Source organism: Heliangelus exortis, chromosome 1, assembly GCF_036169615.1.
Source record: "Heliangelus exortis chromosome 1, bHelExo1.hap1, whole genome shotgun sequence".
Lineage (NCBI taxonomy): Eukaryota > Metazoa > Chordata > Aves > Apodiformes > Trochilidae > Heliangelus > Heliangelus exortis.
This window is the reverse complement of record NC_092422.1, coordinates 104,540,843-104,556,748: the sequence shown is the minus strand read 5'-3', so window position 1 is coordinate 104,556,748 and position 15,906 is coordinate 104,540,843.

The window sequence follows — 15,906 nt, the reverse complement described above, 5'->3', positions numbered from 1 at the left end:
TCAGAACTAGTTTTCCTTTTGACAGTGATACTCTTGGGGCAGTCTATTCAAATCCACTAATGTCTTGGAGCCTCTGAGGGGCTGGCATGAGAGCTTGGGATTCGACCTTGATTTACCATTTTAGGAGCGCTGTGTAACAGCTGGGCTGGCTGATGCAATGAGTCCTTTCCCGGAAGAATCCCTTCCATTCTCCCTCCCTCCCTTCTGAGCAGTTTTCCTCCATCCCTCCCTTGTGCTTTCCCTCTTCACACCCTCAGGCTGTGGAGCGCACTGCTGCCAGGTGGGGGGAAGGCCAAAAGCACAGAGGGGTTTGTAAAGCAATTGGGTTCAGAGGGAAAAGGTCCCTGAGGGCTATGAAAGTTGCAGGTGCAGCTCCTGGCCCAAGGAGTTGCTATGCCATGGAGTGCCAGAGGCTGGTTCTCTAGGGAAAGTCATGCTCTATGCCTGTCCTGGCTGTCCACTGCTTTTTCCTTAAATTTTTACTCCTGGCCACTGCTACAGGCAGCGAACCAACTTGGATGCCCACCAGTCTGGTGAACTGTGGTCATTCTCTCATCCTGTTCTTCTGCAGTTTTCTGATTTCATTCAACCTCCTTCTTCTGTCTCTCTGGTTGTTTCCCTGCAAGGATGACTTCTTCTCTTTCCCACTCTGCTCTGTCCTTGTTTTTGCCTTATAGGATTTGTTTCAGTGTTCAGCCCTTGCTTGGCTTTGGCTGTGGGTGACTCATTCTGTATGCCTTGTCTCAGTCCCACCTCTTGGCTGTCTCTGGGACATCTGCTTTATGCTGCTTTGTTCAAATGTAGCCTGCCTGAAAATTAAGCCTTGCTCTCTCCCCTGACACAGCCCCTTTACAGCAAAAAAATGCTTTCCCTAGAGAGTTGAGGTTTATTTAAGGGAACAGCGGGCTTCCCAGCAGATAGCATCAATAGGAAGGCACTGGTAAAGTCTTCTATCCCTATCCCCAGCCTAAAGGTAACTTTTGGTATCTCACAATCAGCCTGGAGTCACAAGAGCAGTAGAGGTACGGAGCAGCACAAATTCCCACTGTGCTCATTGGACTGCCCCTGGGCACTCAATTACAGAGATTTTCAAGGCTGGTTGTGTGCAAGGAGCCATGAAGGGGCAGCTCCCTGCTCGCACTGCTGCCCTGTGGCTCCCTCCCTGCTCCTGCACCCATGTCCTGAGCGTGTTCTGCTCATCACTCTCTGCTGCCTTGCTTTCACCAGTGCCCACCCTCCCGCAGGGCAGCACAACTTCTTTGATGAAATCCTGTATCACAGGAGGAAAAGGAAGGAGACAGCTGCTTTGTACTACCCGAGGCTTTCTGAAAAAAAGGGCTGCCCCTTCCCTATTTGTTTCCTAAACCAGGTTCTCTGAAGACTCCAATTCCTTAGGGGCACTGAGCACAGCTCACTGCAGGAGGATGCATTTGTATCTGTAGGGATGGAGTAAGAATATGGTTTCTTTTAACCTTCCTTCCAAACTTACTTCCATGTAGGGCTTTGGAGTAAGATGTAGCTGGTCAGCAAGGGTACAAAAGCTACCAAAAGTAGAAGGTTGAGTTTCAGGCTCATTAGACTTCAGTATCTCAGTATCATTAGACATGACAAAACTTGATGAATGTGTTTTTTTTCTCCCCTCCTCTCCTTACATGAATTCAGAGCAGGCCAATGTTTCCTTCTTGGTGAAGGATTTCTGAGGTTCTGACTCCATGGAAAGTTTGACTGGGGAGCATGTGCAGCCAATTTTGAAGACAGAATTTGTTGAGGGTTTGCTCTGCATTTGGAATATAAAACTTAACTAAACATATACATTCAGTTGCTGTGCTAGGAGTGAGGGCTTTATGTGTGTGCTGTCCAAACACACAGAAAGGAATCTGCCTCTGTGAATCCAAACCGATGGGCCAAATTAGATACAAAGATATACACTTAAGAAACTCCTGTGCAGATATGCAGTTGACTAACATCTGTGCTGTGAAGAGACAAAACCCAGGTGCATTTCCGACAGAAGGCTTCCACAGCTTCTTAATGTCAACAATAATAAGTCATTTTAAAGGTGCTTTTCACTTTGAAGCATCTCCAAATGCTTTGTAGATCTCTGTGTATATATGATCATTTGCCCAGCAGTGAAGGGAAGGCTCCGAGGTGGGATGCAACAGCCATTCTGTATTTATCTACAGTGCCCTTGGGCACCTTCTCCTTTCAGAGCCTTGAGCACAGTGTTTTTAGCTCTTTCTGACTTCCTCCTCCAACATCCTCCCCCTGATTTTCCCAAGGCTCGCTCCATATCCTTGCATCCCTTGTTTCCATTCTCACCCTTCTGTGCTGTGTTTCTTACTCCTGGAGAGCCCTCCCTGTTATCAACTGTGTGTGCACTATCCCTCTTCCTTGGCACTCCTCTGAAAACTGTCCTCCTGCAGCACTCCCTCCTTCCTTCCTCTCCTCCAAACTACTCCACACTTGAACTCTTTACTTTCAGTTGAATTTGCATGCCATGCTTGTTTCAGCTTGCCTGCTGCCTGGAACAGCAGTGATGTTTTACCTGCAGTGACAAATTGCTCCATAGAGTTACAGTGCTACATGAAAAGAACAACCACCGTGACAGTATTGCAACCTGATGGCTGTGATATGCCAGAGAGGAGAAGGAAACAGATAACAAAGGTCAGGTCTGAAAGCAAAGGAGCATACTTAAAAGATTTCCTTATTTCATCCTTTGTATCTAGATGCTTTCTGAGATCATCCGTTGATTTCTCTAAGTCTCCTGTTACAGGCAAGAGAAAGGACAAACTTCCTTGAACCTCAGGAGTAGCCAGAATACAATGATCTTAAGAGGCATCCCGCAAATCTCCTTGGGCCTGAGGTTCTCATCTTTAAATTATGCCAGTCATAGGATTAAAATTGTATCAAGTGAGGACTCCAGTGTGCCTAACCTCACCTAGCCTCTACCACCTATCCTCTGTCATTCCTATTCACCTTAATGTTTGCTTCTGGGCTTCTTTGGGATTTCAGGTGACATTACAATTGTGAGCACTGCATGGAATGCTGGACAGTTAGCAATCAAGCTGCCCTGAGCTGCTGCTCATCATCTCCCTAGCACTTGCAAATCACAGTTTTCCACCTTCTCCATTGCCTTTGTCCCAAGTTTCCTCTCTAGCTCTTTACCACAGAGTCACTTATGACGTGCTTGTGTAGTGCTTTGGACCATGGGAGGGAGGTTTCTACAGGCAGCAGCAGTAATGGTTGGATAAGAAGTGATTTCCCTCCACCCTGGGAAAGAACAGAGCTGATCTCAGTGCAATAGGCAGCTCGGAGCCTTTGGAGGACAGTCTGACTCATGTGGCATGTGGCCATGTGAAACAGGCTAGTGATTTTCCTCACTGATTTCCACAACAAAATGGGCTGGGAAGTAGCCAGGGGACAGTACCAAGCCCCAGCTGTGAGTCCTTCTAGTCAGCAAACCCAGGAAAACCAGATAGCTTTGACGGCTCAAAGGCAACTGAATACCATCTGTGCAAAATCTTAGGTTGTTGTATTAGATAGACACATGAGGATGGTGGAAAATAGGACTGAAAGGGACCTTCTGTATCACATTGACCAATCCCTTGCTGTTTTGGGGTAGCTATGGTATCTGTAAGGAACTACCTCACCTCTGCTTTGACACAAGTTGGGGTTTTTGTCCCAGTGAAACATTATGGAAGTCAATCGCAGAAATGCACTTCTTGGACAGTCCTTATCATTTCCAGCTGAAATGTATTCCTGGCAAATTTATAGGCAGTTGTTCTTGTGCCAGCACTGCCCTTTCACTCAAATAGCTCTTCTCTCTTCCTGGTACTTCCCTCCAGGGTATTAATAAGCAATAAATATCTCTTCACAGCCTGCATTTTGCTAGACTCAAGAAACCAAGCTCATTTAGTTTCTTCTTCCAGAAGAAAGCTCTGTCCTTCCCTGGTCATCCTAAAAGAGGAAGGCGCAGAAAAGGCAATTTTAAATTAATTCATCTTTTATATGGACATACAATGTTCTGTATTTCCATGATGGCATTAAAATCTTGCTAGTTCTATTAGAAATCCTTCATCTGACATGTCTTAGGTTTGCATTTGTCTTTCTCACATCTGCATGCTATTGCCAGCTTACAGTCATTTGATCGGCTAGTGTGCTCAGGTCTTTCTCCTCCTCTGTCACTTCCAACTGATGAGCTCCCAGCTGGTAGCAGAAATTCTCATTATTACTCCCTCAGGGCATGACCTCGCATTTTGTACTATTAAATCTGATTCCATCTCTATTGCTTCTGTCCCTTTTTCATAGGAAAACTGCTCTGATTAGTCATCGTATAATGCCTTAGAGACCTAAAGACATATTCACTATATTTTTATTTTTAGAAACTGTATACTGTTTCAGTATTTTCATTCAGTGAATGATGCTGATGTCTCTCTGTATTACCACATCTTTCTAACAGAAACTCCAGGCTGATGTGGAGATGGGCAGGGGAAAATTGCCTCCCAGATGAAATATATGGCAAGAACAGGTATATTTCCAAACTGTTTCAAGGAAATAATTTTTAAAGTTATTTGTCACCCTGCTGTAGATACACTGTCCAGTCAAGAGCAAACCAGAAATGTACAGCTATGAAAATGATCTGGTTTACCTAACAGTTTTTTCCAAAGGGAACCACCATTGCTGGGAGTGAATTTACTGCATCTCGCTGCTGGAATGCAGCTCAAGAGCTGTGACAGTGATGGCTCCTGGCGCTTTGGGTTTTAACCATTAAAACTATTTTTATGATGTTCAAAGTACTCCAGAAACAACTGTCTTTATCGCTTAATTATTGCACTCAATTACTGTAGCAGTGGGCAGCTTATGAAGATCTGTGATGGTGGTGAGAATTCATTTATCCTAACCTCTCTTTCTCAATTACAAATAATGCTACATGAGATGGTGTTACCCAGAGAAGGTCTGATGTAATTCAGAACAACTCCCATGTCCTTAAGATGCTGCAGCAGCTCTGAAGAGTCTGACACTGCTGGTGCTTTGTAAGCAGACACCTCGTGTGCTGAGGAGATTTGCCATGGCAAGAGCTATTTTATGGAAAAATGTATCCAGGAAACAGCTGGGGAGGGGTGCACACAAGAATAGTGCAGAGCTTTATTTCCCATGTCTAAATTGTCTGGTATATGTTTGTGAGGTGTTTCATAGGGCTGTGAGCTCTTTACTGGCTTTGTAGGTGTTTGAACACCACTCAGAGCAAAGGGAATTATTGCCCTGAGGGGACCTCTGCAACTTCCATCTTTGCAAATGAGTATCGAGGTTACTTTGGCTTCCTGTAAACCAGAAAAGCCCCAGTGCACGTAGGGAGATCTAATACTAGTATTAAAATAAGAGGTGGTTTCTGTGTCTTCTCACTTAGGCAAAAACTTTTCACACACCTCAAAGGCATATATGACAATTTGCCATGGTGGTCTTCAGATAGAAAAAAAATCGGTTCTCATGAAAGTATCAAATTTTCTTCCTACACTGTGCTCTACATATGCTCTGAAGATCCCCTCTGTGTTGGGATGCTGTGAGGATGGGGCATCTACGGGGAGGACACTTGCTACACGCCCGTGATGCCGCCATTGGTGGCACTTCGACTCCACACTGAAGGTGTCAGAGACCCTTTCAAGCTGTGCATCATGGTTTTTTGCTGGCAAAGACTGTATTTCCTGCCTCATCCAGACACACTAACAAGGAACCTGTGACATCTGACAGGGTCTACCCACAGAGATGTGAGAGAAAATAGCAGAGGGAGAGGGAAGGCAAAGCATCATTTTGAAAGCATGAGAACTTCTGAAACATTAATCTGGTGAATAAATCCCTGCCAAAAGAACTTCACTAAACTACTGATCTGAATCATGTTGCAGATGGTATCATCTTCCAAAGTGATAGCAAAACACAGAGCTCAACCTTCAGTGGCCATGCATTGCTATTTCTGATCCAGCACAACAACAGACCTGTACAAGAGTTGTAATAACTGCAGCTCAAAAAAAAAAAAAAAAAAAAAAAAAGAAACCTAAAAGAAGCCTGTTTGATATATGAATAGCTGGCTTGCAGGATGAGAATTGCCCATTTTGCTCCATGCAGCAGTGAATATGGGCTCATAGGATAAAGAAGAGCACCACATGCTCTGATAGACTGCGAGATCTACTTTGGTGCCTTTTTGTAAGTGTAAAATCTCAACTGGCATTTCTGAGTGAAAGGTGAAGGTGGTAGGCTTGATAAAGCAGGACCAGTCATGATACAAACAGAAGGAGGAGGAGAATGCATGTCAGCTGAGAGCCTCCAGCTTTATGTTATTTCATGGCCCCAGGGATAATTTGGGCTTGAAACACTGTTTTAAATACTAAAACCAGAGTGACCTAATGCCAGGATGGATAAATAGTAGTGCTCTTGGGCATATGATCTCTGATATCAGAAGCTATGTCTGCATTATGTCAGCCTAAGGTCTTTTTGGAACCTGAGTTTAGATTCCCATCCTGGCCATGTCTCAGCTTTTCAGTAAGAAGAGATGAATGATTCCCACCTCCCCACACCTGATTTCCACACAGGAGGACACCACACTGGCTCCAGGTGAAAGCTGTGATTGCTCTGAGTGGGTGCTCATCTGCATGGCCAGGACCCTGAAGGAGAGCCACAGCATACACCCAAGGCACTCTCCAGGTAGATCTAAAATATGAGCACTTCTTCTGGGGGCACAGGGTCTGCCAGCTTGATCTCATTGGATTTTCACAGGAAGCAGACAGAGATGGAATTTCCATCACCCTGGTTTCCCAAGGAAGGACAGGCTTCCCAAGGACACTGAGAAGTCTTTACAAAAGCTGGCCAGCTTCTGCTAGGCCTTTCACACACACCCCCCCCCTCAACAGGACAATCTTAAAATAACGATGCTAAGAATTGCAAAAGCAAGTCCTCCACAGGCAGGAAGGCAATGGAGGAGAGCCAAAAAAATGGTTGCCCTGTGCAATCTTATTCTGGGCTACATGAATCTAACTCACCTGCTCTTTTAGCCCCTGGAGCCCTACCTCTCATTGCACAGACTTCAGCTGCACAGGGGCTGAATGGAAAAACATGAGGACAGAGGAGACTGTTGCCAGATGACCTATTCTCCTTTCATTGGAGAAGCTGGAAGGCATGTAGTAGTTGAGGTGGAGGGTGAAGGAAGACACTGTCTCACTGGCAAGTGTTGTCCCAGGGAGCTGGACTTTCACCCTGCCTACACTTCTGCTACCTTTGAGATATCATGGCTATCACTTCAACTAGACACTCACACCTATTCCCTGCCTCTGTGTGCCCTTGCTGCCCACTGCCCATCTGGAAATCTGAGGGGTGCTGGTCTCTGTGGTGGCAGAGATCAGAGAGAGTCCTGCTCTGAACTTACACACACTGCCACACTACACTGTGCTGGTCCCTGGGTAGGCAGATACTGGGCAGCTCACAAAAGGTACCAGAAATGACTGCCTCTTCCCATCAGGTGGTGAGCTGGTGACACCTATGCAGGAGTTGCTTTAAGGACTTCAGCATTATATCAGTGTTACAGAAGAACCTAAGAGGAAATTAATAGGGCCAGAGTAACCAGATTTTAATAGCATGTAGTACAAAAGGCTGAGGAATACATCAGCCCAAGGCAAGACCTCTCACAGATGTCAGCCCAGCCAGTTACAATCAGGCAGCATTAGAAGAAACTGAATATAATGCCAACCTGCATAGTAGACATTGCTACCACCTATTGCAGTAATGAGATTTCATGAAGAAAAGCCTATCTTGGTGTTTTCCAGAAGGATTTGCTTTAGCAGACAGCTGGGCACCTGGGCTGATTAAAACACAGATACGAGTCTGAACAACTGGAACAGCCCATCATGTACAATGGTGGTTCTAGATAAAATAAATGTAGCAAATACATCCAGTCCTTTTTTTAGCTCATCTCTGAACTAACCACTTAGTTTCTGCAATGAACACAGGAGCACAGGACCCACTAGCAGTCCTTCCATGGGAATGGATGCACTGCTGAGTCCTCAAGGGTGGGAATAGTATCTTGCAGCCCCTACCATGGGACAGGAAGAACCAGGATGTATAGATTTGGTGTCACCCCACTCCAAAGGCTGATGGAGAAAAGCAGGACACTGACACTTCCTCTTGGTTAGAAGAAAAGAGCTGCCACAGTGATTCCTCTCTGCTGGAGGAGGACCTGAAAGCAGGACATGGAAATGAATCTGTCCATGCCTGGCTCTGCACACAGTACAGTTACAATGCTTCATGGATGGCCAGAGCCACAAGGACAGCCCCTTTCCTGCCAGAAATATGCTGATGATGTTCCTAATCCTTTTCTCTGGTTTGAAAACCAGCTGCTGCCAGTTTCAGTTAAGGCACTGCCAGCTGGAGTTGGGACTATGTGATTTTCATCTGTGAGTGCCTGGTGACTTGTGGAAAGCATTAAGAATCATCAAGGAAAGAGCTAGAGTGAAACCTTTCAGACACTGGGCTTCTGGTCAGGGAGCTCCTCAGACCTTGTTTTCCCCCTGCAGAGAGATTTTGTTTGACTCTTGAATTCTGGATTCCTGTTCCCTTCTGCAGAACTCCACCATCTCCCTGATAAATGATGTTACATCTCAGCAAGAGTGGCTTCTAGCACCAAGCTTTCTGGAATGTCCTACCACACAGCCAGAGCTCAAGCAATTGTAAGACAATCTAGTGAAAAGAAGGGGACAGAGTAATTAAGTGAAGGGATGCTAAACTCCAGGGGAGGTAGGGAAGGTGTAGAGTTCTCTCCTTCTGAATCTTTGTAGAACTGAGGCTGAGGCAAGGCCATGATTCCTAATATCACCCAGTGCCTGGAATTACTGGCAGACCCACGCTGCAAAGGCAAAATGGATATTTCTTTATACTGGTGTTATTATCATCATCAGTCCTACTAGCCAAGCAATGACAGCAAAGCCTGTTGACTTGAGTGGGCATTGGCTGAGGACCACAAGCTGAAGGAGGAAGGACTCTATTGAAGGATGGATTTGCCTCCATGAAAAGACATTAGTGTCAGAGCTAGCAGAACTGAGAGCCTGTGGCTGCCAAAATCAGGAGCATGGATTTATCAAACCCCTCATGCTGTGGTGTTCCCATACACTTCTGATCTGTAGAGGAGTTGCATGCTCGGCCATAACTCTCACTGTTTCCCTGCACACCATCCCATTCCTAAGGAGTCACTCTTCTAGGACTACTATTTTCTTAGTCATAAAATGGGACCAGGTCATCAACTCAGGCACCAGCTCAGAAGCTGGCCTCTTTTTTTTAAAATCCCTTCATCTAGAAGATCATTTTTTAAACTGGCAAAGCTATCAAATCACATTCAATTAGGCTCTTTCCACCCCTTGCACATGCCTGAACTAAAGCTTCTGTTACTGGAGTTTAGCTGATTATGCTTTCGGGCAAGTAAGGAAAGGCTGTGCTTAGTTTCTCTGTAACAGAAGCCATATGGAAATTGAAACTTATCGAATCTGTAATGAAACATGTCTGTATCACAGAGCAGATTTGATTCCAAGACATACAATGGACTGTTTGCAAAGCCACGTTGCTGGTTAAAACTACATTTTTTTTAAACTGACAAGTAATTTTGGGTCTCAGCTGCTCTGAAGGATATGGTCTTGTTGGATGCCTGAGAAGGTTTTCAGAAATTCTCAAACCAGCCTGGGGTTCTCTGTTGACTCATTTTCATAATACATTTAACTACACTGTGGCAAATCCTTGCCAGCCATTCAGGCAAGCCGCTTAAGACATGTCAAGAGACATGAAAAGTCAAAATTATTTCAACCTCCTAATTTCCCATCCATCCTTCCCAACACATGCATGGTAGCTGCACTGAGAAGCAGGTGAGTTACTAATGGAGATCAGGCTGTCCTTCGAGGAGCTACTGCAATTAATCCACCCAGTAACCCTTGAACAAAGAAATAGTTCTCTGGCACAGACTTGGAAAGGACTTGACAAATGCCTAACCGAACTTGCAAGAGAACTGGTATTATTTTAGAAAGATAAAGAGTGGAGAAAAGAGTGCGCAGCTCCAGAGGTGGCATGGAATATCTAAGGGGGTAAGCAGCCTACATGCTCAATGGCAGCATTTATTTTATTTTATTTGGGTGCTTCACAGTGAAGGAAGGGGAGGGAGTGTGTCAGAGGCAATTCAGCAAAGATTGCTGGTGACTAGAAGCTTCTTCACTTTCACGTAGCATGCCCATAGCCACCTGAAATCCATGTATTTCTTGGTAGTACTAGGCTAGGCCTGATACAAGAGCATCCCATTTCATAATCTCTTGATTCCTACTGGCCCTGGGTATAAGAGAAGCACAAGAACCCCATGGTTTTGGAGCAGAAGGAGTGCTGTGCAGTGGTGGGCTCTGGTGCTGAGAGCTCAGGTTTCCTCCTTGGGGACTGTGGGAGCAGATGCCTGCAGCTCCATTTTCTTTCTTTCTTTCCTCTCTGATTCTGGGTTGGGTAATTAAGGACAGAAAGGTTGCCTTAAGTGCAGCCTTGGGCATCCTCTTTTACTGCAGACTGTGTACTCTGTTATCTCTTATTGTATTATAATAGGACCTAAAAATCCAATGCACATATGGTCTCTTTCTCGGAAAGGTTTGGTACCCAAATGCATTAACCACAGAGGCAGATGAGAGGACACCTGTAATTATGGTGCACTGTGGCACATAAATCAAGGTAACTTGAGCCAGCGTCTGCTGGAAAGAGGCAGGCACTGGTGGCAAATCACTCAGCTCTCAGTTCAGTGCCTCTAGAGCAAAATTTGAGTCCTGTGGCAAGGGAATGAAAATGCCACAGGGAACAAAATCATTACTAACCCAAATATCTGACATCATCCACAGTTATATGGGAACCTGCCTGGTAGCACGGTTATATATCAATTTCCTGGTGTGGATTTTCCATAGTAATTTATCACTCTAGCAAAAATAAGAACCCCAACAAAACCCAAACAAATGAAGTGAAAAAACAAGAGAGCACAATGTCTCATAATAAGCTCTCTCTGATGTGGCAGCAGCTGCAGTTTCTCCTCTCAGATTTCTTTTCTGTTATTACTCAGACAGAATCAGCAGCTGCTTAGGAAATAGTCCAGAAAGATTCATTGAGAAGTTCCTGGTTGTTTGGCACATACTAATCTGACAGAAGTAACATCTTCAAGGAAGGGACTAGCTCTCCTGTTTTTTGTGGGCTCCTCATAAATCAGTGGCTTCTCATAACATGGTTATCTAAAAGGAGACAACAGCAGGAAGAACACAGAAATAACAGGTCCAGGTGATGGGAGACAAGTACTTTTTTTGTGGCACAGAGTGGGTGTGGGAATTGCTCAGGTTATTTTAATGATAAGTTTTGCATCGCTTCAACCAAACTGATTTCCAAGTGGGTGTATCTGAAGGCAACACCCATAAGCAGGATCATTTGGAAAAGGCGTGATACAATCTCCTTTAAAAGTAGCATCCCTTCAGGACATACTAACCCTGGAGTTATTTCAGTGCTGTCAATGAACTCTGTGCTTTAGGGCTGCAACGTGCTGCTGTCAAGAGTCCAGGTGGGGAATCTGTCAGGTTGGAGCTCAGTGGGACTGTCCAGATCAGTGCCTCTGAACAGGCACTCCTATTGAGAAATTTTATTTTCTTTCTTGCTTGCCTTCCTTTAACTGAGATGCCTGCTTTTCTCCCTATAACAAGGATGCTTAACAAGAGTCAGAGCTGACTGACCTTGGTCAGGGAGCTGGTAACTGGTGAAACAGGTCAGGGGGGTAGAGGTGAGCAATTGTGTCAAGGCTCAAAGTTCCCCCTAACTGTGTCTGGAAGCCGTCACCTTGAGCCTCTCCCCTGCCATCGCCCCCAAGTTGTCAAATGAATCACATTCCCATTTCCAGGTCTCTGGTGCATGAGGGCACAATTCAAACGTCATCTTTTGAATGATGTTTGCCCATCAGTCAAAATCAAAGCCTCTCTGCCCTTCCCCTGTCCTTCTGTGTCACAGGCAGCTCTGCCTCTGAGAGCACTCCAGGCAAAATCCAAAGCTCCTGTTGGTGTCCAGAAGTGGAAGCATGGGTCTTCACAGAATGGAAGACCCGAGCTTCAATTTGGACCCTGCAAAGTTCTCAAGACCATGAATCTTGCTGCATGGAGAAATAAATGCAAAAATTGCTTCTTCATCTTCTGCTGTGACTAGTGGGTAGAGGAAAAAAATATTAAACCTGGGTAAAAGCAATTTGGATCTGTGATGTCCAGTGCTGCAAAACTCTGTCCATTGAAGTATACAAACTCTGAGGAATGTGGAAGAGATAATTGGAGGTTAATAGAGCTTTTACTGCTGGATGCCTGGACAATTATTTCTATGGAAAAAATCCTGACTCTTTCCCTTTACTGCAATGAGTTCATGATCATCTATATAAAAGAGCTGTATTCTGAGAACACATACACATTTGCATACGGAGAGTGTTCTTTTGCAAATTATTTGAATAAAAATAAAAGAAGAATGAAAACAGGAGTTTTCACTCAAGGGAAAAGTTAATGAACTCACTTCTCTTTCTTTCACTCCCTGATTAAATATTATGTTACCATTTTATCTTTGTGCATGAAAAGTAAAGCCCTGTTCTGTATTTTGCCAGATTCATTCATGAAGCTTTGTATTATTTTTACTGCAGTAAAAAAATTAAAAATTACTATCTCCACATGAGAAGCAGAATGGAGAAGAGCAGTAATTTTCCCTGCAGAAGAAGAGGAGAAAGTGAAAGACGAGACATCCTCTTTTGTTTGTTTGAATAGGCATGAGATATGCTCCAACATGTGCTGACAGAAGCAGTCAGAGAAGACTGGCTACAGAAGCTCAACAAGAAATGCAAGCCTTGCTATGTAAGGCATCAGTGAGACCTTGCTTTCTGAAGAGTGTTTTTTTTTTCTTTAATGCTCATTCTTTTTAAGAGCCTTTGGGCTCAGAAGCAGATTGCACTGATGTTTTCAAGTTGACTGCTTGATCATTCTAATGCAGATGCTGTGGATTTTCAGTGTTGGTAGGTATGTGGATTTCAGTGGATTTTCAATTAGACCAGCTGAGAAACACTGGGCTTCTCATTCTGCTGTTGTCAGGCATCTCAGCTGAGCTGGTGTTACTCACATAGGGCACCACCTTCTTTTAGGTGGCAGAAGAAGCATTGGCAATATTCAGAAAAATAAACCCAGATTTATATGCCAGGAAATTATTCCAGAATTGGCTTGGCATTTAATTAATACATTAGAAAGATATTGCCATAGATTTGTCAGTCTCTGGATATTTGAAATTTGATAGGAGTCCCTGCCTGAGACAGCACCAGAAAGCTACCTCTGTATGAAAGCAACTTCATGGGGAGTGCCCATCATCTGCTAAATATGGCTGTGTTTCAAATGTTCTTGAGAATGAATATTGTTGCTTTTAATCTAGAAATGGATGCAGGTTTTTATAGAGGCTTAGTGCCTGGATGGCTTGCAGTCTTTGATAAGCTGTTGAGATGTAAGCAGAGGTAACATGGAATGACAGAAGAGATTTCCACGTGCAAACCTTATAAAAAACAGTGTTTTCTCAGGGGGAAAAAAAGTTAATTCCAAGTAAGTGAAAATGAAAACAGACAAACGTGAGATTAGGGAAAGAAGATTTAACATTTAGATGTGGACCCCTCCATCCAGGGATTTTGTCTGTGCCGCTATTACTGGCCCAGTGCTCTACGTAGTAGGAGGCAGGTTTCCAGCTGCCAGTCAACCATTTTCTTTTAGATAATTATTCACAGTGCAGTAGAAACGGAAATTATCTCTATTTTCTCACTTCCCAATTGAAAACTGTAATTGCAGCTGCTCCCTCCTCCTTGTTTGGAAGTTTTACATGCAGAGAGTCATCAGCCAGGCTTGTCTTAAATCAAATCTTCCCATGCTGCCTGGGTTATAATCCAGTGAGCACAGCAGCTGCCTAGTCTCAGCAAGGGGAAAAGCAGCACATTTCTCCAGCCACTGGCTAAGGAATTCCTGCCAAAAGTAAGGGTCCAGGCCTTGTAGGTGCCCTTATAAAACTGTAAAGGAGCCAGTTTCCTGGGGGCTTTCACTGATATTACTAATCATCTTTATTTAAAACAGGGCTTCCAAAACCAGCATGTAAATTCCCGTAACACACCTTCAATTTTGGTCTCCAAGGCTACTCTTCTGCCCTGATCCTCTGTGACAAGCTCTGGAAATGCCATGATACTTCCTTTTGCACTAGTCCTTCCCTGCTCTGCAATCCTCCTTGCTCTTCTGTCACCTTGCTCCACAGCATTGCTGCCATGGTGGGGGCTGAAAAACGGCTCTGAAAGCCCATGGAAAGCCTGAGTGGCAGGGAATGTACAGGCTCTCATCCCTTCCTCTGGTGGAGAAATGCTGATTTCCTCGAGGATACAAGAAAATAGAAAGAGCCTCTGTGCAGATCTGCCCAGTTTTTCTTAACTCCTCTGTGCAAAGGCTGGATCAGAATTTTCTTGGAAATCATGCTAATAGTGTTTGTCCATGCTTTTTTAACCATACCTCCTCACTTTGCTATAAGACATGCAATTAATGAATAATAGCAACTTCTCCCCAGAAGTATATTTTGAGGGACACAGTATATGTATCCTTACTGGACATTTTCCAGTGACTTTCTATGCAGACAGTGCTCTATCATAGAGAGCCATAATCTATCTTCTTCTGAAGTCTCCTAAGTCTAAATTAGTGAGACATTATATATCATGATTTGAATCTGAACAGGTTTCCTTGCTTGCAGTCCCTGTGGTCACAGGGTATGCAAGGAGGCTTTGGTCTGTAGTTTACCTTGTGATTTTTTTTTCTTTTTTTTTTCTTTTTGGTTGTCCTGGCAAACCCCCTTAACAGCAGGAACATACCCTGTATTGCCAATGCAGGAGCTCCTTCTAAAAGTGAACATCCTCAAGGATGCAAGGTTTGCAAAGGCACAGATGTATGGAGCAGTGTCCTAAAAGACAAGAGAAGTCCCCAGCTGATGGCTCTGAAGGTCTGGAGTGAGATACAGCTTCTCTGAGAAGTTAGCATCTGAGTTGCTTCCATGACCATTATCCAAGATGCACAGAAGAAGTGCTGGCTGATCTGATGAGCCTCCTGTACTGCAGATATTGCCAAAAGGCTTCAGAGTCAAAAGCAAAGTGCCAAACTAGACCAATGAGGCAAATGAGGCCTTATGTAGACACTCAAGAATAACAAGACAGCCAGTGGACTTGCAGGCAGACTGTAACAGCTTGTTATCTGATGTCCCCTGGGCACAAACACTGAGACATTTGCAGCTTTTGACCTGTTGTTTTTTCTTTCCTTCTGCTGGCTCAAGAGATAGTCATCTGGTTATTCAATGTGAAAATAAGACAGATAGAAGAAGACAGCAAGTTACAGTAGGCGGGAGATGCTGAGCTATTAGGATCCCAAAATGACTGGAAAGAATATAACTACACAGGTTGCTTTGCTCTCCTTTATTACTTGTGGATCAGGCTCTCACAGTTTCATCCTGGAGCTCTGTTGAAACCAGAGGTTTCCGTTTGCATGTTGTCATTGAACTTTTATGCTGGTTTTATTTTGCATGTATTTTGCATCTCTAATCTCTTTGCTTGGCACTGCAAGTGAGAAACAAACCTGAAAAACACACACTGAGACTTCACTGACTTTTCCCTGATTTTTGTCTGAGAGCACAAAGCTCTCTTCATATCATCCATCATCCCATCAGGGGGAGGGAAGACCCCCAAAAGACTGACTTCTGGATGGTCCCTTGGACTGAGATCTCTGCTCCTTGGCAAACAGTGACTGCACCAGCTCATATCATGCCTCATTCCTGTTTCTCAGCTCTTGTTAATGA